At 38.8% G+C, this 26499-nt stretch overlaps 1 protein-coding gene across 7 annotated transcripts in view; it reads right to left on the reverse strand.

Annotated features, from left to right (window-relative positions):
* Positions 1-26499, reverse strand: part of ENOX1 (ecto-NOX disulfide-thiol exchanger 1) — a 307218-nt gene that overhangs the window by 263122 nt on the left and 17597 nt on the right. For 5 of the 7 annotated variants that reach the window (XM_088068196.1, XM_088068183.1, XM_088068203.1 and 2 more), the window contains exons 3-4: positions 17360-17436; positions 5881-6025 (exon numbers count right to left, since the gene is read on the reverse strand). The gene's annotated coding sequence lies outside the window, so the exon portion shown is untranslated. The remainder of the gene's footprint in view (positions 1-5880; positions 6026-17359; positions 17437-26499) is intronic. The other 2 variants (XM_088068185.1, XM_005516390.2) reach the window with 1 other exon arrangement.

The raw sequence follows: 26499 nt of genomic DNA on the forward strand, positions 1-26499 counted from the left end.
CAGATGAAGAAGCTACAGCATCTTGAAGTCCTAACAACTTTTATAGCATGTCCTTGAAGTGTCCTGTTCCTTTCATCACTGCTGAGAAAATATCACAATCCCTTTACATTTTCTACCCATAATAATAATAGTGTACCCATAATGATAGTTTCTCGGCAGTGCCGAGAAAAGAAATGCAATCACAATAACAGAGAAAAAAAAACATGATTCATAGGCATAGAAAGTAAATCACTAGGAAAGCCTGTCTTGTCCTTCTCTTTATTTTGCTCATAGGCCAAACAATCTTAACGAAGCCTCCTCCATACTCACTTTATTGTTTGCTCTCATATACAGCACAGTCAAACTGCTTAGTTATTTTTAAAAGCTACGCTGAAAGTCCTGCATGGGTTATACTGGATGTTTGCTGAAGACCTGCCACAATTGAAGGTATCAGAGCTAGAGAACAGCACCATGCTCTACTCTGTGATTTACCTGCTGGTATCAGGTAAAAGTTGCCAGGGAAAACTATGACTGATGATTACTCCTTCTGGGTAATCCACATCAGAAAAGGAAAAGTGCCGCTATCTAACTGCCTAACTTCCCGCTAACTTTCAACATACAAATGAAGGTTGTTAGCTGCCTGCAATTTTATCTCTTTACCTGAATAAAGGTGATAAATTACCCTATTAAATTTTCATATGCAAATTTGAAGCTGGATTGATGTCAGATCAAGAATCTGCTTCGGCAAATCTTCCTTGCTACATATTTTGTCAGGGACCTTTATCTGGTAGGAGAAGAGAATAAAAAGCCTTTGGGCAATGGGAAGCAAAAAGTAGAAACGAGGAGAGAACAAAGGAGCGTTTGCAGCACCGAGACATTACTGCACTGCCTTAGTCTGTTTTTCCTGGTTGGTATGGGTTGTTACAACAAAGTAACACAGATATCAGATGACAACATCCAAATATTTTCCTAGGATCCCTGAACAGCCAAGCTAAAGCCTTTGCCATTGCATCTTCATTACTACCTGGAGCTCCTCAAACCAGCTAGATGTAATTGCTAGCCTGGAAAAAGCTGCCTCTCCCTGAAGCAGGAATTCAGAGTGCTTAGAAGGGGCTTTACCACGTTTCCTCTGGTGTTTTAATCCCACTTTCGGCAGATTTGTCCCACTTTTTCTCCCAACTTTGCTCCATGCTATGCTTTTCTACTTTTTCCCTAGTTTTCTTTTTCTCTTTGAGCGACCTCTCCACTTCTTCTGCTACTCTTCATGCAGAGCATAATGATGATGAAGATGAAACAACAGCTGCATCAGTCAAACTCATTCCCTCCTTCACTCTATTGACAAGCCTAAAGTCCAGTTCCAGACACTTCCCACCACTCAAAATGCTTATTCTTCTCCTTTTAGATAAAAAGTTCTTCCAGACACAGTCTGAAATTACTGAGAAACTAGTATGGACTGGGGAACCCACTTAGAGACATATACAAACAGAACAGATCAGCAAAGAAATCTCAGATATTGAAATTTAAATTACTAACACTAATCGAGTCAGCAATTTTTTCACACCACAGAAGAGATCGTTCAGAGATCTCAAAATAAGAGGTCAGTATGCAAATCTAACCAAGAAACAAATTTAGGTCAAATCCTATCCCAGAATAACCATACCCACTCCCCACAGAGTCACAGTGTCTAAATGAAAAATAATTCAAGTTTTAACCTTGTTTAATATTCTGAACAAGGGTAATCTAATAACAACCATCAGGACCTTATTTCCTGATGTCCAAAGAAAATGGGCAGAGGATTCTCTGCTAGAAACCCTGTCTTTGTTCAACCTCTTCTCCATAGATGTCAAATCTCTTGGGCTTGTGAAAGGGATGTAAAGGAAATAGTTTATACTAACTCAAAATACCTACAAAGTGAATGGACTCATGAAAATCCTTAACAGCTGATGCTGAATGGCTTAAACATATTGATTTTATGTAGACCTGTGGTGGTGAAATTTCAATATAAGTTATAGTACTACTGTAGTTTGTTTTTTTTCTTTAATATCTTTTCCTGCTCATGGATCCATCTATTGATGATGGGCAGGAATAATCCATTAAATTTTTATTTTAGGGGGTGTTTCTGAACTATATAGTTTTTGTAACAAATAATCCCTTACTTCTGAATTTATCCAGCTGTTTTGAAAACTGGATGTGAAACTAAAAAAACAACATGTCCTTCTATGCTATCTTCAGACATGCTCTTTGGAGAGCTGAGTTACTTTTTGTCTTTTCAATCCATTTCTTCCTGAACACCAGAAAGGAACTTGAAAAAATGATTTCTTCCCCCCTGCCACTACTGAAAATACCCCAGTAATTTCATATGTTTTCCTTTCAGTCCAAGAATCTTGCAACCATTTCACAGCATGCCAAGTACAGGAGTGACCCGATACCAATACATGACAGAACACTAATAACAGAGAGCTGTGGTGGCAGTTTCTCAGACACTATAACTTAATGTTAACAGGAATAGACTACTGTGGTAATCCTCCAGAATTCTGTTATGAGTTGTTTAAATGTATTTATTTAATGAAAACCAAAATACTTTCTATATAAACTCTGCAAAATTTCCAACAGCAATAGACAAGAAACAGATCTGTTTTCTTTGAACCTGTAAAATCAGATGCCTTAAGGTAAATAATTGCACCTCTGAGTTGTTTGGGAAGGGTTTTTTTCACATCTTTACATAGTCTTGAGATTAAATGAATATCTGCTTCATACTTCCCTGCAACTACATTTCAAATAAATACTCAGTGACAATTCTTGCCAAGTCTGTCCAGATTATTAAAGATGCACTGAGTATTTCTGTACTTCTTTGGAAGGAAAAGGTATGGGCAACACACCCATCATCACTGAGAGCTTGCATCATTGCTCTGAGCACATTTCCATCATCTCTGGAAAAGCTGTGCTTGTTTGTTGCTATTTCTTTATCTGTCAGGTTCTTGTTCCATTCTTGGCAAGAGGAATTTTATAACATAAATCTTTTGCAGATAGAATTCTTCTTAAAACTTACTTTCAGCTATATTTCATGTTAGAGTTTTAGCCATTTTTCCTGCCATCAGCAGCAACCATGCTTTAACAATCAGCTGCTATTCACTTTGCAAAACAAGAATGTTTCCAGGAGCATGAAGATTCGCCCAGAATGTTACTGGCTCACCCTTTCTCAATCTTTGTTGAGATGTGCCAAGATGCAATGTCATTCCTTCTCAGCACTTCAGATTTCAATTGACAGAACATAAATTTTTTCAAGTCTTACAAAGATTTTAGCAGGACTTTTCCATTTATTTTGTTTTTATTCCCCTCATGCACAGTTAAGAAATTGTATTTCTTAGGTAGGGTGGGTCTAAAAAAACTTAGAAACCCAGCTTGCTTTCTATAACTGCTTGCAGGCAGTGGGAACGGGTGCCAGTTGCATTTGGAAGTATTGTTGTAGGTAATTAGGCAGTAGGTTCAGAGAGAATGTCATCTGCATCCAGTCAAAGCAAAAGACTCTCAGCAGAAGGAATTTTGTTTTTCTATCCTCAGAAAGACTCCAGCTCTCTGGTTTCCTTACTGTGTAATGTTGCTCCTGCCATTTCCGACAGCTCCAGGGCTCCTTTCACACCCTGTCCCACCCTCTTCCTTGAGATGTGGGTTCGGGATTTCATTTCAATTTACTTGTGCTCTCTTCCTTGAAAGTATCATTAAAGAGCCTACGTGGGAGAAGCCCTATTTAAATCCATCTAGGTTCAACAATGGCAATAAAAAATGATTGCATGGTTAAGCTCACAGAAAGCAAAGCACAAGACCTGGGCCAGTATTCTTTTAATCAAATAATTGCTATTCAGGCAAGTCTTTCTATGCAACAATTATTTCTTTTTAAAAGCCCCCCAAAGTACTTGAATGAACTCAAGCACTTGAATGACTTTATTTAACTCCCATCATAATACTGCATTATAAATACATTGGAATATTTCTTAAGCTTTGTATATATTTTCTTTCCTAATCATACCACTAGAAAAATAATACCACACTCCGGGATAAAAGAAAAAACACTGTTATTGGGAAGAAGCTTCTTCTTTAGCTTGCCAAGCAGCTACCAGCCTTCCAAGCAGCAGAAATGGCATACAATGGGGTTGCTATACAACACAGTCAGTGGGGCTTGGAGAGTTGTTTTGCTGTTTCCAAATGTATAATGACTGCTCTGAAACGACTGTGTTTTGCATGAGGAGGATTTGAAGGGAAGCAGGTGGCCACTAACAACAGTAAACACTGTGCTGCTGTTAGGGATGGAGGAGGAGGAGGGCAAGAGCCTGATGGCAGAATATTTTGTTTCCCTATGACCATCTCAGAGAATCACTGCTGTGATACATTATCTCATCTACAATAACTCCATAACCTTTTTTAAAATATGGTAATAACAATATAGCTAAATTGGTTTCTTGCTTTCTCTAGATGATTTCATCATCACAAAATTTTCATATTGAGTAGTGCTATGCATGAGGGGTCATCAAAGACTTTTGCATTGTTATAATATAGGCAATACAGAGAAAAGAAAGAGAGAGAGGGGAAGGGGAAAAAATTGAGGTTATTTACTTGTCTTTAACAGGCTTGGATTACTTTCTAAGTATAAGGAAATCCACCATACCATGTAGACATGACAGTGTCTGTGCTTCATCAAAATATTTTTAAACAGCAGCCTCCTTTATCTACAGCATGGATTGAATTCTATTCACCATGCAATAATTTCAGAAAGATTTTCCACAAGAAGGATGACCTCAGACTCGACAAAATCCATCTTACCTTCTGCAGGCCACCAAGATTATAAAATAGCACAAATGCATCCAGGAAAGTGCCCTTACCGGCATTTGCTGGCCAAAAGAGATCTACATTCTCAGTGAGGGAGGGTTAGGAGCATTCGTGGTTAAATGGGAAAACATATTAATAGCTTCCCTGTTTCTTCTCCTCTGCAGGCTAATGTACTTCAGAAAAGAGATTTTTTTTTTCAAAAGAGCAGGAATATGTCTGGAAGAGCTCCTTGTTAAACTACTGGCTACATACAGATAATACCATCCTGGGGACAATTTTTTCCAGCTACTTTTAATGTGAAGTAGCATTTTCAAAATAATTTTTTCAGACAGCTCTTCCACACGTGAAGGGCTTGAATTTTGATGGCCCTGAAGTAACAGTAATATTGCCTTTGCTGTAGAGCCAGCTCTGCAAGATACTAAATGTCCTTGACTTTCATTATTTAAAATCACACCTTTCCTGGTAGGATTTTACACTAAAAATAATCCTTTTAGGAATGCAGAGGACCCAGCTGGAATCCAAAAATAATAATAGTAATGATGTTAATAATAATTCTAATAATGAGTAGTTTATTGAGCCTAAAAGAATTTTACCTTACAAAAGGAGATGTTCCCTATCTTGGTTTTTGTAATACATTATTGACATTTCAGCCCTGAAGAGGTCATGCAGTTTGACTGTTGTAGGTGCCTCCCCACCAAACTATTCTATTTTAGCACACGTATCATCAGATAGAAACTATCACACATTGATGTTAAGAGTTTGGTCAAGTGCATGTTTGTTCATCCCAGGGCAGGAAATTCTCCTCCTAAAGCAGTGTGAGAAACTTCACCCCTTTTACAAGCAGATGCCTACACTCCTTCAGAGGGCGGCAAATATGGATCAGCAAAAATGTAGATGAAGATAAACGTCTAAAGAGTCAGCTAGGACATACAGCATCTTCTGCTTAAAAGCCAATGTTGGTATTTTGGAAATAACAATTATTCTGTCAACTGATGCATGGTAAAGATTGGCAAATGAGGCATGAATTCACAATTACTTTTTCTTACACATTCAGATATGCTAATACAGCTAACTTACGTCATGTTGCCTTTTAGCTTCTTGAACTGTTCTGTTACTCTTCTGTTCTTGTATGCTCCACTTGTGCATTGCATAAGTATCACTTATTCAGTGAGGAGAAGGCAGGGGAGAGTGATGAACCTCCATTAAAATGGAAAACACGAGCCTAGAATATTTCATGTTAAGCATAGAGAGAAATTTGTTTTCTGATGAAAATAAAACAGACCCTTGAACTTAAAAGTCAATGACAGGAAAAAAAAAAATACCATGAAGGCATGATTTATAGTACTAAAAGAAAGTTATTCAGGAGTCAATAATTTTTCAAAAGGATTAACAGAGCATATGCAGCATTATCCATAATGAGATAGGGTAAGTATAGGAAGCTCAATTTGCAGGCTATTTGGATTCAACTGATATTTAAACTGTTGATATCTAAAGTGCCGTTATTGTGACAGTAAAGGCAGAGGTCCTGTACAGCCTTTGAAAATTACTATAGTTCAGGGAGAATTGTAAACATTGCAACCCTTTTCATATCTAGAGGGATTTAAACTATACAAGGATGGTTTAGATGACTAAATTTCCTTTTTTTATCATCAGGACACAGGGGCTGGCAAAAAAAAAAGGCATCAAGGTATTTTTTTGAATTCAGATATATCTGCCTCTGGGATTCAACTAAGAATTTAATGCCAAATGGAAAACAGTAGGTAAGCATGAAAGCTGAAGTAATTTATCACTGCTATCTTTTCAACAGATAAGCATTTCTTTGTTTGAACAAACACACATTACAGTACATGAAAAGAAAAATGTTTTGGACAGCACAGCTTCCATGGGGCTTCTACATAATGAAATTTCAGAAAACATTCAGTATAAAAGTTTTGGTGCACAAAGAAGATTATTAATTTTCCTTCTGCATGACAAATAGATAAATACCTCTATGCTAAACACAATTTTAAAGCACCATACACTATTCAAGTTCATATTTTCAATGCTTCAGAAAGCACTAAGAAAGGTACTCAAATTATTAATTGCTTGGCATATAAAGTTAAAAAAGGCCCAAACAATTCAATTGAAAACCAGTTTAGCTGATAGATAATAATGCCTGTTTTTCTCTAGACTGCCACATACAAACCAAACATTGAAACACCCTGATTCCTTTCCATCTCGTACATCAGTACCAGCCATAATGATTCCACAGACCCTCTTGCTGTAACATCACTGACTTGTATTTCTGCTGTCAGCAGCAGGCATATCACCAATCTTGACTTTTGGTCATCTCAGTGACTGATCAATTGGAATTTAGTGAATGGCTCTTTGGATGGTGCATGTCCCGTCCCAACTACTTTGGCTCAGCAAATCAAAGAAAAAATAATTATACAGTCCTTTCTCCTCCCCAAATGCTTATGAGGGAAAAATACAATTCCTAATTACATTAGATACATTAAATATAGTACCATGAATAATAAGAAGTAGAAATAAAGATGGTTGTATTTGTACCTATCAGGTACAAAAATGGAGGAGATTCTAATATGTAGTCAGATAGGCTTTATTAAGTGATAAAGACAACAGGAATCTGGAAGAATTAGTATTAGAGGAAATAAATTATTATTTGATTTTCTATAGTTTTCTCTTCTATGTGATTAATGAAAGGTAGCCAGGTATCTATTGCACTTAGACTCTAGTGCCAGATGTGACTGCTGATACCCTGATCCTATCATAATGGAGGGGGGAAAAGAAGCTTTAAGTAGGATCAGAGCATATAGCAAACCAAAACCATTGTACCAAATGTTTCCATCAACATAACCAATCTGCAAAGAGACAGAAAGTGGGTGGCCCAATCAACCCCTTGCCTGCCACAGCTGATGGCTATTGGAAAGAAAAGGAGAACTGAGTTTTCTTAAGAGTAAATGCAAGCACATAAAATAAGGAAAAAAGAACTGGAAGACCATCTGTATACAGTGTTGGGGAAGAACAAAAGTCAACAGAAAGGATCCTAGAGGTTCCTCTCTCTGTGACTGAATCTTTGAGGTAACCAAAGAATTTACAAACGAACAAAGAAAATACCTTTTGGAGAAGAAAATACCAAAATACCTTTTTACAATGGGAAGGAAGGAAAGACTGGAAGCAAAATGTGGAAGCCAGATACAAATAAAGTTAAATCAGTGAGAGGAGAGAGAAGCTGCACTGCTCACGGTATCTTGACCATTTTATTTCCATGTTCTCAAAAGCAATGTCAAAAGCTATGCAGTTTAAAAAAAGTGAAGATCTAGTCCAGGCTCGCAGCCCTTGCACCTCCCATATGGTGCTAACTTCCCTTTTGCCCTGGGCCTCCAAAAACACTCAGCCCTGGTATTCAGACTTGAGGATAGAAGCAGATCTCTGAAGAAGACCATTCCTCTCCTAGTCCTTTAAAGACTTCTTAACCAGAGAACACATTTTCTGCATGCTTCAAAACTTACAAGGATTTGTATTTGAGATTTTAGCTTATGGCTTCCAGAAGAGGCCCAATTCAAGAAACTCAACTGATGGACTTGTAAATTTGTCATATGCTTCTTGAGACATTCACTGCTTATAAATATGGTGAAGCTATGTACATTCTTCCATGGATGATAATCCCTTGCTCCTTTGGGAAAGAAAACGAAGGGATAGTTTTTGGCCTAACATGACACGGTTCTGCACACCTGACCAGGCAAAGCCTGGCACAATCCCAAACCAGCCTGTGAAGAGGCCAGAACAGTGCCGTAAAGAAGCCTTCACCAAGGAGCAATCTAGGAACGACAGGTGTATGAAGGTATCAATGGATGAATCCACAGCTGGGCCATACTCACACCAGAAGCATGAATTTCTCAATAGGCTTTTCCCTTTCAGATTTTCAAAAGGACAATGAAAAAAATCATGTCTACTAAACTGGAGGCAAGGAGAAATGCAATAAAGATGATGATGTGGCATCATGAGGTTACAAACAAGACAAGTAAGTCTGCAGTGTAAGAAAATTATATAACCATTTTCTGAGTTGCCTGTACTTTCTGCACAACTCAGAAAAATACCTATACTCTACCAAGAAAGCACATTGCAGCAAGTCCCCTGACCGGTTTAGGATGGTTGAATTTACCTTTCCTTATAAGCCATCTGAGAGACAACTGTATATTGTGCAAATACAGTTGGGACACACATTAATTTCAAACCTATCAAATAATCTGATGAGATTTCCCTGGAGATCTCCTAGCACTTTGCAGCACTGTGAGCCATAATTTCCATACTTATTGGAAATAACGTCTGAGCCCAGCCAAGGCACAATATTCCCACTGAGAGTTGTCATGACGGGAATGGAATTAATTCATATTGTCACTGGACATATCCAGGGTCTTTTTGGTATTACTACCATATACCCAAAAATATGATTTAATCCATGACAATACAGTATACCATATAACATATACTTTGGGGTGTCCTAAATTTGGACATAGATTCCTTTTTACATATAGAGACCGCAAGTCACATTTCCCTGTATTTACAGAAGCCTGATGCAGCTCCATCATCTTCAGTGGTTGAGTTCCTGGCTTTCACCCCAGTGGAATAAGAACTGTATCTGTGACATAACAGAAACACTCAATATCCTTTTAAGATGCAATTTATTAGAGAGATAGACCTTAATCACAATGAGCTGTGATGCTGGCTGTCATATTTTAGAGGATGAGCAAGAAGCTATTTTTTTATTTTTTTTTTTGCAGTTAAATTAATTCACACTTCTTATGAAGTTACTTATCTATTTTAAGCATTCTCCAGGTGGCTGCTGTTACCAGATGTAGACAGATCCCTTTGTGCTTCACTATAAAACCAGCCATGCTGGAATTTTTGGATGAACTGAAGACCCGCCTATGTTAAAATAATTTTTAGATTTCCAAGCCATTCTCCAGAAAACTTTCACAAATATTTCTGGCTTATTTTTGCAAGCAAATTTTCTCCATTTATAGTTGATCTGTTTTTCTTACCTGATTCATACAAGCATGCTCGTAACACTGCAATTTCTCACCACGGAAACAACTGTTTGGTCACCATAGCTGATGTCACTGAATGACTCAAGTATGAAAATCATGGAAATTATTGTTAAAAAACCCCAAAAACATCAAGCAAACTGCTTTCTAAACAGTAACAATTTGGAACTACCCAGAAAGAGATTCAATTAAACATGATGCTTTAGTTTCAGTTTTCAGAAATTTTCAGGGTTTTTTTAACTTCTTATGTTTCTCTGCGGGTGGCAGCCACTGAATAAAATCCTGTAACATGGGTTCTAGCAGACCCATCTTCTAGCCATATCCACCACATCTCACAGTGAGATTGCTGCAGCCTCAAATCCATCTCTCCCAAAACTTTCACAGGAGGCTGAGACACAGCAGTCTTCTCCCTGAGGGTATGCTGAGACCTGACTTGTCCACTTAATTAACCACTTAACCATTCTAGCAAAAGAGGCTGAACATGCAGCTGTCTGCAAACAGCCTACCATTGCCCAGCAGCTTTAAATATTATATATCTATATCTTTATCTATCTCCATTTTCCTGACAGAAATAACCGCAGGCCAGAAATCTTTTCAGCTGCTGTGCCCTACCCATGTGGATGCTACAGTTATGTCTATTTCATGGATCAATGTTGATTTTCATCCAGGATTCTGTAAAGCTTTGAGGCAAAAACATTGGAAAGGGAAAGAGAGATACCATTTCATAATCCTGGGCAGCTTTTGGAGATGTACCCGCAACTCAAGTACAAATCCAGAATAACCATAATTTTATTTAAATTGTGTATTTCTGCATTTAGTGGGAAAGTAGATAAACTCATTATTATTTAGTTTGCCTAACTTACCAATTTTTTATAGCTACTGGTAACACAGCTAAAAATGGCATTCCAAGGTGATTCTAATTTTAGAAATAATAATAAATATTATTTACCCTATTAGTCCTAAAGTTCCATAATTTTGTCACGTTTTGCATTTAAAGATAAGCTCAACTTTATTTCTGAAATTGTATCATTGATGCTGCCTTAGAAGCAGCCACTTTCATCACTATCACATGTAAAATCTCTGGGGGATTAAACTTTAGGAAACACTTTACAAAAACCAAGTGCCTCTAATTAAATGTAATTAATTTACTAGTGCCCTGAAATTGCAAGTATTTTAAAAAATAATAAAATCCTTGAGCATTTTTGCTTTGCATGTGATAAATGCTACAATCACTCTTTTAAGTAAAAATATAGAGGAAATAATATTAGGTGACAGCAAAGTTCATCGCAGTAGGTCAATTGAGATTGTCAGGATTCATTAGCATGTGTGTGACTGGTAAATAATTGAGTTAATTTTAGGCTGAGTGACATATTTAGAAAACTATGAATCACCTTATTTTGTGAATTTAATCAACCTTTGCTCTTCCCTGGATAATTCAGTGTACATCTGCAATATTAAGTTGGAACTGACTCTTCACTCTGTTGCCCTCACAAATGCTAGTGGTTTGCAAAATTTAAAAAACCATCAACTGTATTAAGCACTGGCCTCCAAGAAGGATTGCAACACAAATAAAACACTAAACTACAAAGAAAACAAAAGTTAAAAAATAAACAAGCATACAAACAAACAAACAAAAACCCTAGAAGCTGAAGAAGTTACTTTCTTCTATTGAAGTTTTGTCTAGATTTATGCTGAAATCTCAATTTCTTTTGTCCCTAAGAATAAAAATGCTAAAGTCCACAAGACAGCAACACAGAATGATTATTTCTCTGGAAACTTTCCAAAAAAACAGCTTCTGTTTGAAAAATTTAGTCAATCCTCAAATGCTTCTTTGTGACACTCTGTTAGCCCAATTATCTCACATTACAAAACAAAAACATTGCACTGCATATGGATGTTCCAGCTTTGGCTCTGAAAAATGCTACATTCAACAGCAGGAACATCTTTTTTCAAAACAGCTTCATTTGGAAGTAAGTCACAATTCCTAGCTAAAGTGAGCTATTAATTTATTTTTCATCAGATGTTTTCTGATCTGTTGAGGGTTTCTCTTCATTTCTAGAAGACATTCTATTAGCACTAGATTTAATATTGAACTTCACAATACTTAGGTAACAGTGGGCTTTTCTATGTAAAATTTGAGCTGTGATATGCACTAGCAAAAAGGGCAATTACTCTTCAGTTTTGTATTTTGAATATGCAAACAAGTTGCTTGTGGATTACTGGCAGCTACAGCTCGGGTTCTGACACTTAACTGTTACTAATACACAAAGCAATTGATGTAATTATAAATATGAGGAAAATATCAACACTATTTACATTAGTTAGTTATTAGGAGGTAAAATACTTTGTCAGCTGTAATACAATACAAATTGCTGAATGGCATTCAATACGATTATAACACACATATATTCAAAGTACTACAGTTTATATTCTAGGTCTGTCCTCCAGGGATCAATTTATGATACACTGTGCTGGGTATTTTATCTTGACAAAATAAGGATACTTTGTTCATGTGTAGCTACATTTGGCTATCACACACTTTCTTCCTGATCCAACCCTCACATAGTGAATAGGGATACACATCGGGATGCATGGGAGGCATCATTAGTATCTACACAAAAAAAGCACCACACAAGTGTGCACCTGCCTCTCCAATTTGGAAACATTTTCCTCAGGCAAAAGCATAACAGAACCAACAGCAGATTGTATCCATTCTCTTCACTGTTGGCATTGGTTTCTTGAGTGTTCAAGTTAAAAATTCCACTTGGACATTTACCATCTACACCCCATGCAGGCATGGGACATAGTGACAGGCAGTGACTCTGCTGTTTGGGAAGTCTACTGAAACGACCCTGAAGGTGACAGCCAGCCAGGTGACTAATGTAACATGGACAAAACACACTCACATAGGGGACTGCTGCTTTCCTCCATATGCAAATTCATTAATCCATTTAAGCGGAATTCATTTTCCTTCATTTTCTTGCACTTGGAATTAAAGTCTTGCTCAGAATTAATGGTGTTACAAACAACAACCAATCTTAAACAAGACTATTTCAAAGCTCCTTATTAGTGCTTTATTTTTAATCTGACAGTTGTGTCACCCATTATTGACATCGTCAATTATTAACACCAAGCGTTACTGGGTAGCATCCGGCATGTTTAGCAGCAAGACTCGGCCACAACCATTCCAGTGAATTAAGAGAAGTTGCTCCCAGGTACCAAAGTTGTGTCCTTGTAATCACCTATCATAAACACACAGTTTCCTAGCTCTGCCAAAGGAGACAAACAGTTGCAACACCACACCAAGTCAGAAAAGCAAAATAACTTTGATTGATAAAAGGGACAACACAGCAGAGGTGCACATTACTAAAAACACAGTGCACCCAGATAGGAAAGCAAATTAAAAATGAACAGGGAACTGCTAAAAGCTGACAGTTTCCCTAACCAAAGCAAATTGATACTGCCCAGGTCATAATGGCTGATGCACAGTCCTGCTTTATTTCCCAGCTGTTCCATGAGACTGATTCAACCTCACTGAAAACAAGACAGTCCTTTTTGGATACAGTCTCAAGTAAGAACAAGAACAGACAAAATATCTCAGTCTAATTGATTAAACAGTTCTGCTTAATATCATTATCAATGGTCTGGGTAAGGGGATCAAGTGCACCCTCAGTGTCCTTGCAGAGGACACTAAGTTGGATGGGAATGTTGGGCAGGAAGGCTCTGAAGAGGGATCTGGACAGGCTGAATTGATGGGCCAAGAACAATTGTATGAGGTTCAATAGGGCCAAGTCCTGGGTCCTGCTCTTGTGTCACAACAACCCCATGCTACAGGCTTTGGGAAAAATTGTTTGGAAAGCTGCCTGGTATAAAAGGACCTGGGGGTGCTGGTTGACAGCCAGCTGAACATAAGCCAGCAATGTGTCCAGAGAAACTTTTCTATCAAATCATGGTCAGATAAGGGAGAAGTCCTTCCCTACTTCTTCCTACACGATAGAAGATCCATGCATTACTTTTTCCTGGTAACACTAATAAGCAAAAAGCCAGTTTGAAAGTGTTTCCAAAGATGTAAAATATTTGTGTTTTTAAGAAAGCTCAATGCAGAATTCAGACTATTTCCTGACAGTTTGTATCTGAAAGTTCTTTGTTTGATCATAATGCCTTCATTTTCTTTAATGATGACTGAGTTGCTTAGTTGGTCTAGAGTATGTATTCAGTATCCTCCTTCCAGGTGTCACATCTCAACATGGTTTAAGCCACTCTGCACCTCTGGAGGGGTCTTGTGAACAATACACACCTTCAAGGCTACCAGCCACCTCCCTGGTCCCTCCAGGGCGGGGACAGCTGAGGAGCTGTCTCCACAATGGGTGACCACTACCTGCTGTAACTCGACAGCAACAAACATGCAGCAGTGCTGAGGAGTTCCATGCCCTGTGCCAGGGCTTTGTCCCGTGCACAGCCCTTCCAGCTGAACTTCCCAATTTCTGACTGCTTGTCACATTTAACATTACTTTCTGTGTTTAATGTTTCAGATTTGTATGAAGTTTAAAAAAAAAAAGTTGGAACGTGCCAGTTATTCCTCTGAGGTTTCAGAACACCAGCTTTTCAGTTCTGCTATTTGGCACAGGCTGCCACAGATGGAAGACAGATATCTGTCCGCCAAGGTTTAAAGAGGACCAGATTTTTTTGTTTAGAAATTTTTGCTGTTCAGCACTTCCAATCATACAGTCAGCCAGACCAGCCCTTCCCTCCACGACAAGTGAATTCACAAAATGAACAGGGGAGACCATTGCCTGCACAAGATTCACACACCCAGAGTTGTCTGGGGCTCACTGGGACTGCCTTTATGGATAGTTTTGGAAAGAAAGGGGCCAACTTTTTCTAACCTAGCTTGAAAAGCTCTGAAACTCACATACCCTTCTACTGCAAGGGAGCTCATTTACTGAAAAGGAAATCAAAGTCGTCCAGTAGCCTTTTCAGCAACGTCAGCCAGGAAGGTTTGCTAATTCTGAGTCGTTCCAACCCAAATATCTGAGGGAAGCTGTTGAATTGGTGCATGCTCTTGCTAAATCAGCTGTGTTCCCTTGCCTGCTGATGGCTGCCGACTTAGACTGACCTCAAATACTCCAGCTTCCTCCCCCCAAGTGTTACAGTCACTCTCTGCTATCACACCTGATCTTTCACAAAAGTTTCTGCACCTTCCAGGCTTGTCACAACAGCCCTTCGAGCATCAGCTGAAGCCAACTTGACACAACAGATTTCCTTTTTCTCTTGGAGACACGCATATGCCACAGCAACTGCAGTTCACCACCTATGCACTTCAAGCACTCCTGAGCACGCCCAAGTGGGATAGCACTTTTGCAAACTGGGCAGCACTGCTGCTTCCTTTTCTTCACTCTTTTTTTTTTTTTTTCCTTTTAAAGTAGAAAGTTGTTTAAAGCAAATCTGTTTGAGGTTAAGTTCCTAATTTAAGCTCAGTGAGCTGTCTTATGCTGTGTCCAAAACTGGCACAGAAACACTGTCGACTTTTCCTGGAACCCTTGCGCACAGCCTAGCAAACAAAGCTCTCTTCCACTCCAGCATCCCTGGAGCCTGAATACTTCAAGGCTTAAATATTTCTTGCTTATGCAGAAGGGTGGTGCCTGCATGAATGCAAGGAGAAGTTTTCAGGAGCAGCAGAAAGTAAGCTATGTCACCGAAGTCCTGCAGTGCTCACTCCTTTCTTCCTTTCTGCATGACATCTTGGGGAAAACTCAGGGAGAAAATGAATGCTGAAAAATGACAGGCACTGGGCAGTGTCTGGAGGAAGGCAGGTAAACTTGCCACCCCAGGGACAAGGGCATGGCTGGCAGGAGGGGAGAATCCAGACGGCTGGTTTGCTCCCAGCTGGGGATTAAGAAGTCGCAGGTGAACCAGGGCCATGTGCCCTACTAATAGCAGCAGCTTTCTGCTCAAAATAAGAAGCAGGTTCACACATTTGTTCTCCAGTTGGATTCAGACATAAGCTGCAACACAGATGTTCACAGGGCACAAAGGGGACACCCAGCAGAGATGGCTGCAAAAGAAAATTTATGGGAATGACAGCAAGTTGCCTTTTACAGCAGGCTCTCCCGAGAGGCAGTAAAAAGAAAGCTCATTCCGCTATGATTTCTTTTTCCTGAAACTCCTCCTTGTGTAAGGTCTCCCTACAGCTAATCTCCAGAGACTGCAAGTGAATTAAGAAGAGGAGAAAACATGGGAAAGCAAAATAAGAAAGCAAAGTAGAAAACAAAGCAGAAGAAATGAGAGTGAAGAGAGAGTATCACAAAATAGAGCAGTAAGGGCACATCAATGGAGATGAGAAATATTAGGAAAATGTAAACATCAGAAACACTGAACTTTTGCACACACTGTGAAAGGATGATTAGACATGGGATTCTCTGACAGGCTGGGCACAGGTCTGAACATCAAGGAGCTGTAGTAGTAGGGCATCAGGTGATCCAGGCAGGTACCTGACTCCATACATAAATTGGAGACAATGGTTCTTCTCCAGCTTTTGCTAAATATCTTGGGACTTAGAGGTGAAGCACACTACGAAGATATGTTGCATTCAAATTCTTACAGAATAACCAATAAAGTGCAAAAATCCATTTTGTGAATTTCACGCATAAGCATTTAATCTCTCTCCATTTCTAAATCTCTTCAAAGTTTCTCACACAGATCAAGGTAAGTCAAACTGTTACATCCAGGTATTCAAGAAGCCTTTCACCATTTCAAAATGAACTGAATCTCAAAAAAATTGCCTAGGTCTATGAACCCTTTGGAAAGAATAAGAACTTCTAAATCTTCTCTCATTTATCTTTCTCCATTTCTAGGATTTCAGCAGAGCTTCAAGAACCATAAATTGTGATCTGGCTTTTAAAAAAGAAATCACCTTAAAATTGCTTTGTTATATGCAAGAATGTATTTCTGAAATTGCCTGAATATTTTCTGTAAATGATTGAAGTGAGATGTGAGCTTCATTGAAACATCTAAGAAGAAAATTTACAGGAATTTCAATGTACCCAAGTTTTCAACCTGTATGGTCATTTCCTTCCCATACTTAGTTATATTCATTCCTTTATCACCTTCAACAGCTGTAAAGAAAACCCCAAAGGACACACAGATGTAAATATAGATGAAGCACAACCTTGGGTATGGAGGGATTAAGAGTAGAACAACTTTCTCTTTCTGATTTTACCTTCAAAACTTGCTTGTGGAGACTCATCTTTTTGTTCACTCTGAAGTTAAGTGTGTGGGTTGGGCTAAATATTTCTCTCTGAGCGACTGTGAACATCAGACCCTTCCAAATTTCTGTCCTACAATAACCACGTGTTATTGAAAATTCAGCCCAAAAAGATCCATCACACTGTCCCTTTCACAGCAACTGAGACTTATCAAGAGCTGTAAGCAGCTTAGCATTAAACTGTCAACAAAACTCACACAGTCCAAACCATCCAACACAAAACAAATATATCCATTACACATACCTATTTATTGCAGATACTTTCCGAGTCTCAAGAAGCATATAATCTTGAAGAACTGCTTCAAGTTCAGAATCCAAGATCTGATAAAAAAAGATTATATCTATTTAAAGTCATTGAAAGTATATGGCTTAATCATATAAAATGAAAAAAAAAATATTGTGCAAAATTGCTACTTAGAAAGGAGTCTATGAGCCAGTCCTTCTGAAGCTGTGCATCATCTGAGAAATGTTGTGGGTGATAACAATGATAGCATGGTAATTCATAGTACATTACACTTAAGGTAGATAATATTGTATAGATTCTTAACCAACTTCTACACAAGCTCAAAATTAGTAGAAAATGAAAAAAAAAAAAAAAACAAAAAAACAACAAATTTTCAAATAGCAATTTTGCTACAATCATTTGCAATGAAAAAACAAAACCAACATACTGCGTTATGAAAAACTGCCAGTGGCATATCAGAAAATATAAATGATTTAGGAAACCACAAGCACCCTTATGTGCATTTAAGCAGTATTCTGCCTTTAACTTGCAGCAAAACAGTGACATGAATAGGGAAACCATATGAAAAATCAAGGGTATCCTTAAGTGCATTATTTCTTTAATGTCCAGAAATGCTGAACATGGCAGTTCTGTTACGGTGTGAAATTCTGGACATACATTCTTGTAAGGATACATATAACACCTAATCACAATTAGTCCCAGAGTCTCTGTAAATTTTCCTGGTGATTCTCACACAGTGACCCTGAGCATAATACATTTGTTAAATCTGACATGCTTAACAAAGCAAAAAGAAAGAAGATGCAGCAGTAGAAAGAAACAGGCTCAGCAGACTAAGAAAAGACACAAAGGAGAAAAAAAAAATATTAAAAATGGGAATAAAGTTTATGTGTACAAATGCACTTGGTCTGATCTCTGTTCTGGATAAGCACTATCATTAGTACATGCTCCATTGAGTATTTCTCCAGCACTATTGGCAACTTGGCATTCTGTAACAAGAAATACCATTTCACACAGGACTACCACATAGCCACAGCTCTTAAAGATAATTAAGAGCCTATACTAGAAGAAGTCTTGTCTCTTTCTTTCCACAGAGTTTTTCCTGAGCTTTCCACTGCAGCTGTGCTACTGGTACCTCCCACATGATTCCCAGTGAAGGCAAAGAGAATCAGCTGTAGAATTGTCTGTGCCCACTATGCATCAATAGTCGCCTGGCTGGGATTACCTATATGTCCCAGCTGAAGAGCAAACATTTGCTTTTCCAAAGGATTGGCCCACCCAAGGAGTCCTGGACTCCCTCTGTTCCCTTCTGTGAGCTGGTTATTTTCAAGCAGAGAAATGAAATGTAAATATCAGCGTGGATAATTATTTCACTGCTCATTTTTTGCAAGATAATCAGACAGGAAGATAAAACTCACTCTGAGGAACAGAAGCAGTAAAATTTTTATCCAGCAACAGCATGAAAGATTCTGCCAATTCTTCTTACAAAAGCAACAGTCCGTTGATTTGTAGCTGCTGCCTACTTTCATGTGCAAGAACAACAGAAATCCCTCACCGGTCTTCTCTACATATTTTCAGGCAATCGCTGCAAACATGACAACTTCTAGGATTATTTATTCTATGCACTGTGTAGCCATTCCTGCTGTTGATGTCAGCTGCAGACAAGCCAGGCTCGGAAGCTCAGATTCAATTACACAGGCACGAGTAACATCACTACATCTCCACCCTTTGCACCTCCTACTCAATTCCCCAAAAGAGATTTCCACAATAATGCATAATCACAAAGAGAATGTCATTAAAGTGAATCGCAGCCAAATACGACTTCTAAAATGAGTGGGAGCTACTTACAAAATAATACCAATAAAAATCTGCAAGATCAGAAGGTGGCCAAAGTTTACCCTTTATTTTCTACAGTAGTGTCTTCCTTTTTTTCCTACAGTAATGTCCTTTTTTTTTTTCTACTTCTTCATCAGTTAGCTTTGTAACAACTTTTTCCACATAGAATCACAGAAAATCTCCAGTTGGAAGACACCCATAGAAGACACCCAAGAATCACTGAGTCCAGCTCTCTGCTCCTTGCAGGACTACCTAAAACCAGGCCAAATGACTACGAGCACCGTCCAGACACTCTTTGGATTCTGACAATCTTGGTGCCATGACTATTTCCTTGGAGAGCCTGCTCCAGTGACTGACCACTCACTCAGTGAAGCACCTCTTCACAGAACTCCATCTGAACTTCCCTGCAACTTCATTCCATGTCCTTGTGTCCTGTCACTGGTCCACAGAGAAAGGAGATAAGCACCTCCATCCGTGCTGGCCTCTCTTGAGGCACCCCCTAACCTATGTCTTCCCTCTTATTTATCCCCTTCATTTCTTACCCAATTTATGACTTCCCACTTTACCTTCACTTGCAAGGCCTCTGCAGCTGCCAAGCACTCATCTTACTACACCTTAGCAGGAATTACCACCCATCAGATGTAGCATGTTAACCACCTAAATGTTTCCTGCTCCCTGGCTGAAACACCTTCAGCCAAGCGACCTTGACAATAGGCAGAGATTCCAGGGACTGAACTGTCAGGTCCTGCAAAACTTGTGTCATAAAGGTAACCTGCAGCTGTAAAACCCTACTAATTCCATAATACATGAAATTATATTTCTCAAAGACACATTTCAGGGGATTGTTGACCTGAGAATTTCTTATGACATATTTGCAGAGAAATGTTATGAATTACTGCATGGCTGAGATAGCTATGTGACAGAACGTCTGCAACCAAAGCTAAGAACAATTGTGTGTTAAGTACAAGCACACAATTTGCTGTGCGTAATATTAGCAATGTTTATTTTAGAACTGACCACCCACCTGACTGTTCCAAAAAACCTCCTGGAGTTGCTAAAAGATGCCAGAGAAAGTTTTCACTTGTAGCAGACTTTCTGTCTTTAATAACACCAGCTGTCACTTTTACAAACAAACATCATGCCCTTCACAGTTATCCCATATTCTGCAAACACCAAAAAAACCCAAACTCTCCCACAGTTAACAACATCTGCTTCGCTTACTGATTCTGACAAACTGAAGGACAAAGGCATGATTTAACAGATTGCTCCACATAAAGCAAATGCAGTCCACAGAAGGATTCATCAAATGCCCCTGTCAGAGAGCTTTACAAAGCACAGCTTAATGAACGTATGCAAATTGCTATAATATATAAAATGCTTGATACCACTTCAACAAGTAACATGTCTATGAAATCCATGGAGAATGGTAAGATAGATCAATCTAATTTGTCTTTGAAATAAAGTGATCTGGTTTCCTCCAGATAATTTCAATCTTTTTTTTTTCTTTACTGCCTTGAAGCACACATTACATACAATGAACCGCTGCTTTAGGCAATGGAAGATGTGATTATTCAATAGAAAAAACATTCAGCAAGAGACAAACTGGAAGCACACTGGTATTCTTCAGTATTTTCCTTCAATGTTTTGACATGCTGGCACATTTAAAAAACTGTTTTTTCAAAGCCTCGTTGCATTTAAACAGCCCCTATTTTTTCTGCTGTTGCTGGATTTGAGGTTGAAGCCTGAGTACAAGTCAGGCTGATATTTACAGCATGAGGAAATGCTCAGAGATATGAAAGCGCATCAGAAAACAACATACATCCAGGATGATCACTGCTGTTGCTGTTTTCAACATTATTGATCTAGAAATTTGATCTTTTTTTTCCATCAAGATAAGGAAAGAATAGCTTATGAGCCAAAATGATTTTCGATGAAAAAAATCAACATTTTCTAGAGCTTTATCCCTTCTGAGAACTGAAAGTTCTTTTCACCAACTGACTTGAAAAAAAAATATAAAAATACACTAGTGTTTTGTCAAAGAAGCTAAAACCCACAATCACCCTTTAAGAACCTTGTGGAAAAATAAACAGAACTTCTCCAATTCTTTTACTTTGGCCAAAAAAAACAACAAAAAAACACATGCGAAAGAACACATCACAATATGTGCATCAGAAACTAGAAGGTGCAAAGTTCCTGGATCTTGGCTTTACCATTTATATCTAAGGCCAGGTGGGTGTGAAAGAGAAAGAGGACTGTGAAGTACCACAATTAACTCTTTGTCCCTCATGTTGGGACCGTACAAGGAAAAGGAACACTGGGTAATACTTTATTGGGCGGTTCTGGTTGTGTTATGTTAGGAGAATTTCCAATGTAGCAGTCTAACAGATAAATGCTTTCAACTCTTATTTTATGCCCCAGTATGATAGAATCACTTAGGCTGCAAAAGACCTCTGACATCATAGAGTCCAGCCATTAACTCAGCACTGTCAAGGCCACCACTAAATCACATGGCTAATATTCACATCTACTGATGACTTCTAAATATACCCAGAGCTGCTGATCCAACCACTTCCCTGGGAAGCCTGTTCCAACACCTGACCATCCTTTCACTAAAGAAATTTTTCCTCATATCCACTCTAAACTTTTCCTGTCACAGCTTGAGGAGGCCATTTCCTCTTGTTTTATTGCTTGTAACCTGGGAGAGGAAATCAGTTTGCAACTTCCTTTCAAATAGGGATAAGGTCCTCCTAAGCCTCCTTTTCTTGAGGCTAAACAACTTCAGTTTCCTCAGCCGCTTCTCACAAGACTTGTGCACTAGGTCCTTCGTGCATTAGATGTTTCTTTTTAAAACAGAAGTAATTGCTGTTGCTGTCAAAGCTAGACACAACTTTCTCTCAGTGCCTTAGGCAAAATGACCAAGATGAACAGTGCGTGGTACAGGATTCTCAAATCTCTCTATCATGGAACCACAGTTTCTGCACTGAGAATTAACATTAAATTGTAAAATAAGAGTCCAAGTTGGAATACCATGTCAGAAATGTATTGTGATCTCCTCATTTTAAAGGCACTAACTTGTAAAATCCTTTCCATTCTATTCCACTAAGTATTCAGTATGTGCCAGGCACAGTGGAAAAAGCTTTTATTTCTGTGCAAATGAATATACATTAGAGTGACTGTTTATAACATTTTTCCAGATTTGGGTTTATATAACTGACAATTAAGGGGTGATATCTTTAACACTATGTATCACTTCTAGATGCCAGTATCACTTCTAGATGCCAGTTAGCAATATTTAACAAAGCAGGCAGTTCTCATATTTATGTATTGTTCTCGTATTCAGATTTGGTCCTCCAGCTTTGCATCCAGTTGAACACTAAAATCAGGGAATAAATGAACATGACAAGCTTTCCTTTATTATACCTCATTTCTCAAAACAACTCTTTCAGCTTCTATCATTACCGTTCTTATTTTAAATTTGTTCCTTTTAACATAAATCTACAAGTACAGAAAAATCTCTCCCTTTTTGACTGTGCATCAAGGCCAACAGATTCACAGCTGATATAGGTAATAAAGACAAATTAAGGAAGTTCCATGTCACACCTCCCCTCTTATCTCCTGAACCTATATAAAATTATACTAATTATCATAAGTAAAAATAAATGTACTAACTTTTCCCTGAAATAGAGAGAAAATTATTATTCTGGGGAGTCAGTCTTCTTATAGCTGACTTAAGATGTAACATCTAATAGATTTTAGGGTACAAAAAGAGCCTCTTACACAGATTCCAGATTCAGTATAAGGAAAAAGCTTCAATAAAGTATATTAACCCGTAGACCATCACTGACAAAATTATAGTCACACTGTGTGCAATGGAGTGTGCTAAATGATAATGCACAAAAACAGTTTTTTAACCTGTTATTTTGTGGTGGTTTGTCAGGGCTTTTTTCTTCAGGAACAGCAGCACTTAAAATCAGGATGTATTGCTTTAACAAAATAGGTGGGAAGCAGAGCCAGTCCACACAGTCCCACATCCCTGCCCACTGACAGATTCCTGCCATCCATTGCAGTGAGGATATTAACTCATCATGTTATGGACAAACTACTTATGCTGGACAGCAGCATAACCAGCAACAGCAAATGGTTCTGGGACAACCCTGAACTGATGGTGAAGTAGATGAGAAAGTGTAATCCTTGCCTTGATAAGGTCCTTGGCAAGCTGGTACAAACCCATGTTACTTGTTCAAAAAAGAAAAATGACGAAGTTTGTTAGATTGCAGACCTTTTTCTACTCAAGGAAAGTGAATTTCCAGTGGCTGAAAATGCCCTCTTTCCCTGATCTGTGGAAAAATGCAAAAAAGGACTCACTGCCCTGAAGTATGTCTCAAAAGTACCATCCTAGGTGCAAAGCCTCCCAACCTGAAATATTTCTGTAGAAGTACTGAGCAACATTACCTTGATAGACACTTCTAAAGGGAAGGGTCGCCCACCTACCCTGACAAAGGCAGGGGAGGGCACACAACACGGCCACTACTTTTGGTTTGACAACGCAGAGCCTAAGCCACTTTTCTCCATCTCTACAGAGTGTCTGAGATACAAAGAAATGTGCTGCTGTCGCTCAGCCTAGAGGTTAGAATATAAATTTCATAAGGAAACACATACCCTCTGGGGTGTTTTTTGTTTTAAAAGCAAGGCAGAAGCACTGCACTCTTCATCCCAGTGAAAGACTGGCTAAACAACAGAATGCAATAAACTTTAACCCTTTACCTTTTCTAATTAAAGTGACAACTCTTGGAAACTCCTATTCAAATCATCATAATGAATGGAAAAAAGGGTTTCAGTAAGTTCAATATAGGTAATAATTTTTACAAGACTTATGAGGACAACATGGGTAAATCCAGTATGACCATGACATTAATTTGTCCTGGAAAGTCCTTAAACATAGCACCATAACATCTGAAGATTATGATGCCCCATTCCTACATAAAAGGAGGAATCACTCAGAAATATCCACCAGTACCATCCCGTCTCAGAAACCACAGGTAAGTCAAAAAATCTATAGGAGAACCAAGAGGACCATCAAGTCCTCCTTGAAATAGACACCTATTATAATGGGGGCCAGATGCAATTCACAGGTGTGTGTTTACATTACTTGAAAGAAAGAAAAGGATAATGTTCCCTTCTGTCACAGAAACAAACACAGAAGATGGAGCAGTGAAGAGGAGCAAGATCAAAAAACTTGAGAGGAGTCTAGGAAGCCTTCCTTAGCAGTCAGTCATGCCTGCTGTTAGGAAAGGAGGCCAGGCACCAAGATGTCATAGTCTGAAAACTCTCATCCAATGAGGAATAGCTTATCAACATAAGAATTACTAGCAGACAGGCTAGTGGCAGAATTAGCTCACCATGGTGATGATAAAACAGAGTTAGGAAAGCAGGGCAATTTTAAGAAAAGGCAGCTAAAAATACCTGTCTAACATAGACTGCTCCCAGTCCTTCTCATCTCCAGTATGCTGATGCTTCAAAGTTAGCTGTCCCAACAGACAGCCCTGTACTCTGTCTGCCAGTGCCACGATGACTTATAGCATGCTGTGGTAGGCTTGCAGTCTCTGAGGATTGCATGTCTCTGTGAATGATGAGGATGGCTGCATTTTGTTCCAGTTACTGTGAATTAGGAGCAGAGCCCACTGACTAGCAAGCATTCAGCACAGGCTGAAAAAGGCTGCGAAAAGGCTGGGTACAGTGCTTGGGCTGCAGTATTGAAGGAATACACTTCTCAGAAGGATAAACTGGGTCTTGTCCAGGATTCTGTTCCTGTTTTGCCCAGGAGGACTGACAACACAGTGTCTTTTCCATAGAGACACATGTGCTTCCTAGCATCACCAACAAAAGACCAAGAGCAGACTCCCATATGTTTTTCAGGAAGGGACATCCCAAACTCCAAGGGTCTGGCAACAACAAGGAAATTCTTGTACTCACCTTGGACTGCATCTTTCTGGCATCTGTTAATAACCAGCAGGAGCCATTAACCACTGCATTAGACAAGAAATAGGTGATAGTGGAGACACATGAGCAGTGGCCAGTCTCCTATTCAGCCCCCACTAACACTGTGACCTCATATTGCATACCTAGCTGGTTTTTTTTCAATCCTTGCAAATGTTTCTCCACATTCTCATAAAAACTTCCCTAAATTTACCAAATTCTCTCTTCAAGTTATTTTGGTTTTCTTCTCAACTTCCAGAACTTGACCCTCTTGAGATGTTTGAAAAATTTCTGTTAATGTTCAGTCTAAATTCATTCAGGACTAATTAATAAACATTATATTGGGCAATTATAATCCCTCAATTTCAACAGGTCTCCTCCTTCTCTGGTGCTTGCCCTCCAAACGAATTTAGCACAAAGGTTTTATTTCCCGGACAGAAGGTAACCAACCACTGGGAAAATGTATTTAAGGTTTTTTGGGTTTTTTTTTTGTTTGTTTGTTTGTTGTTTTGTTTTGTTGGTTTTTTACTAATAAACAAAAGGCAGATGCTGATTTATTTTCCTAGTTACTCCAGTATAAAGCAGGAAAGGTTGGACCTGTATGGAGAACAATCCATAACCTAAGGCTAGAGGTAAGAACTACATCTGAGCAGGCATCTGCCCAAGGCTGCAGTGAGGATTGTGAGCATTAAGCTGTCAGCAGAGAAGAAATACCTGATAGAGAAGGGAAGAGTGATTGACATCTGTCAGGTAAGAGCCATTTTTTTAAAGGCCTTTGAAAATGAAAGGCATCGATCGTAGATTTCCTCAGTCCAAAGAAACTTAAAAACCAATATATCTGGCATCTAGACTCATACTCTCTGGGTAAATGCTGTACCTGCTTCAGCTGAGATTGGACACAGAGAAGTTCAGTGGGAGAGGGATTGGTCTCAGGAAAAGGCTCCACAGGGAAGTGGTTACAACACTGAGCCTGTGAGAGCTCAAGGCACATCTGGATGATGCTCTTAGTCAAATGGTTTAGTTTTAGGTTGTCCTTCAAGGAGCAGGGAGTTGGGCTTGATGATGCTTAGGGGCATCTTTCAACTGGAGATATTCTGTGATTCTAAGCCTATGCAAAAGGCAATTTTATCCACCCCATCATTCAGTGTAACCATCATACTTGTGAGTTGAATTTAATGCCATTCAACTGCGTTAGGAATGGTCTCAGGACACACAGTGCATCAAACCACTCTGCTGCTGTTTTGAAGCTGAGGTGTCATTGCCATGGCCAAAACTGACTCTCCTCACTTCTTGAGCCACAGTGTCCAAACATCTACACACCCTCTATTTAA

This window comes from Pseudopodoces humilis, chromosome 2 (assembly GCF_049639895.1).
Source record: "Pseudopodoces humilis isolate 2021_Gansu_Grassland_sample_001 chromosome 2, ASM4963989v1, whole genome shotgun sequence".
NCBI lineage: Eukaryota > Metazoa > Chordata > Aves > Passeriformes > Paridae > Pseudopodoces > Pseudopodoces humilis.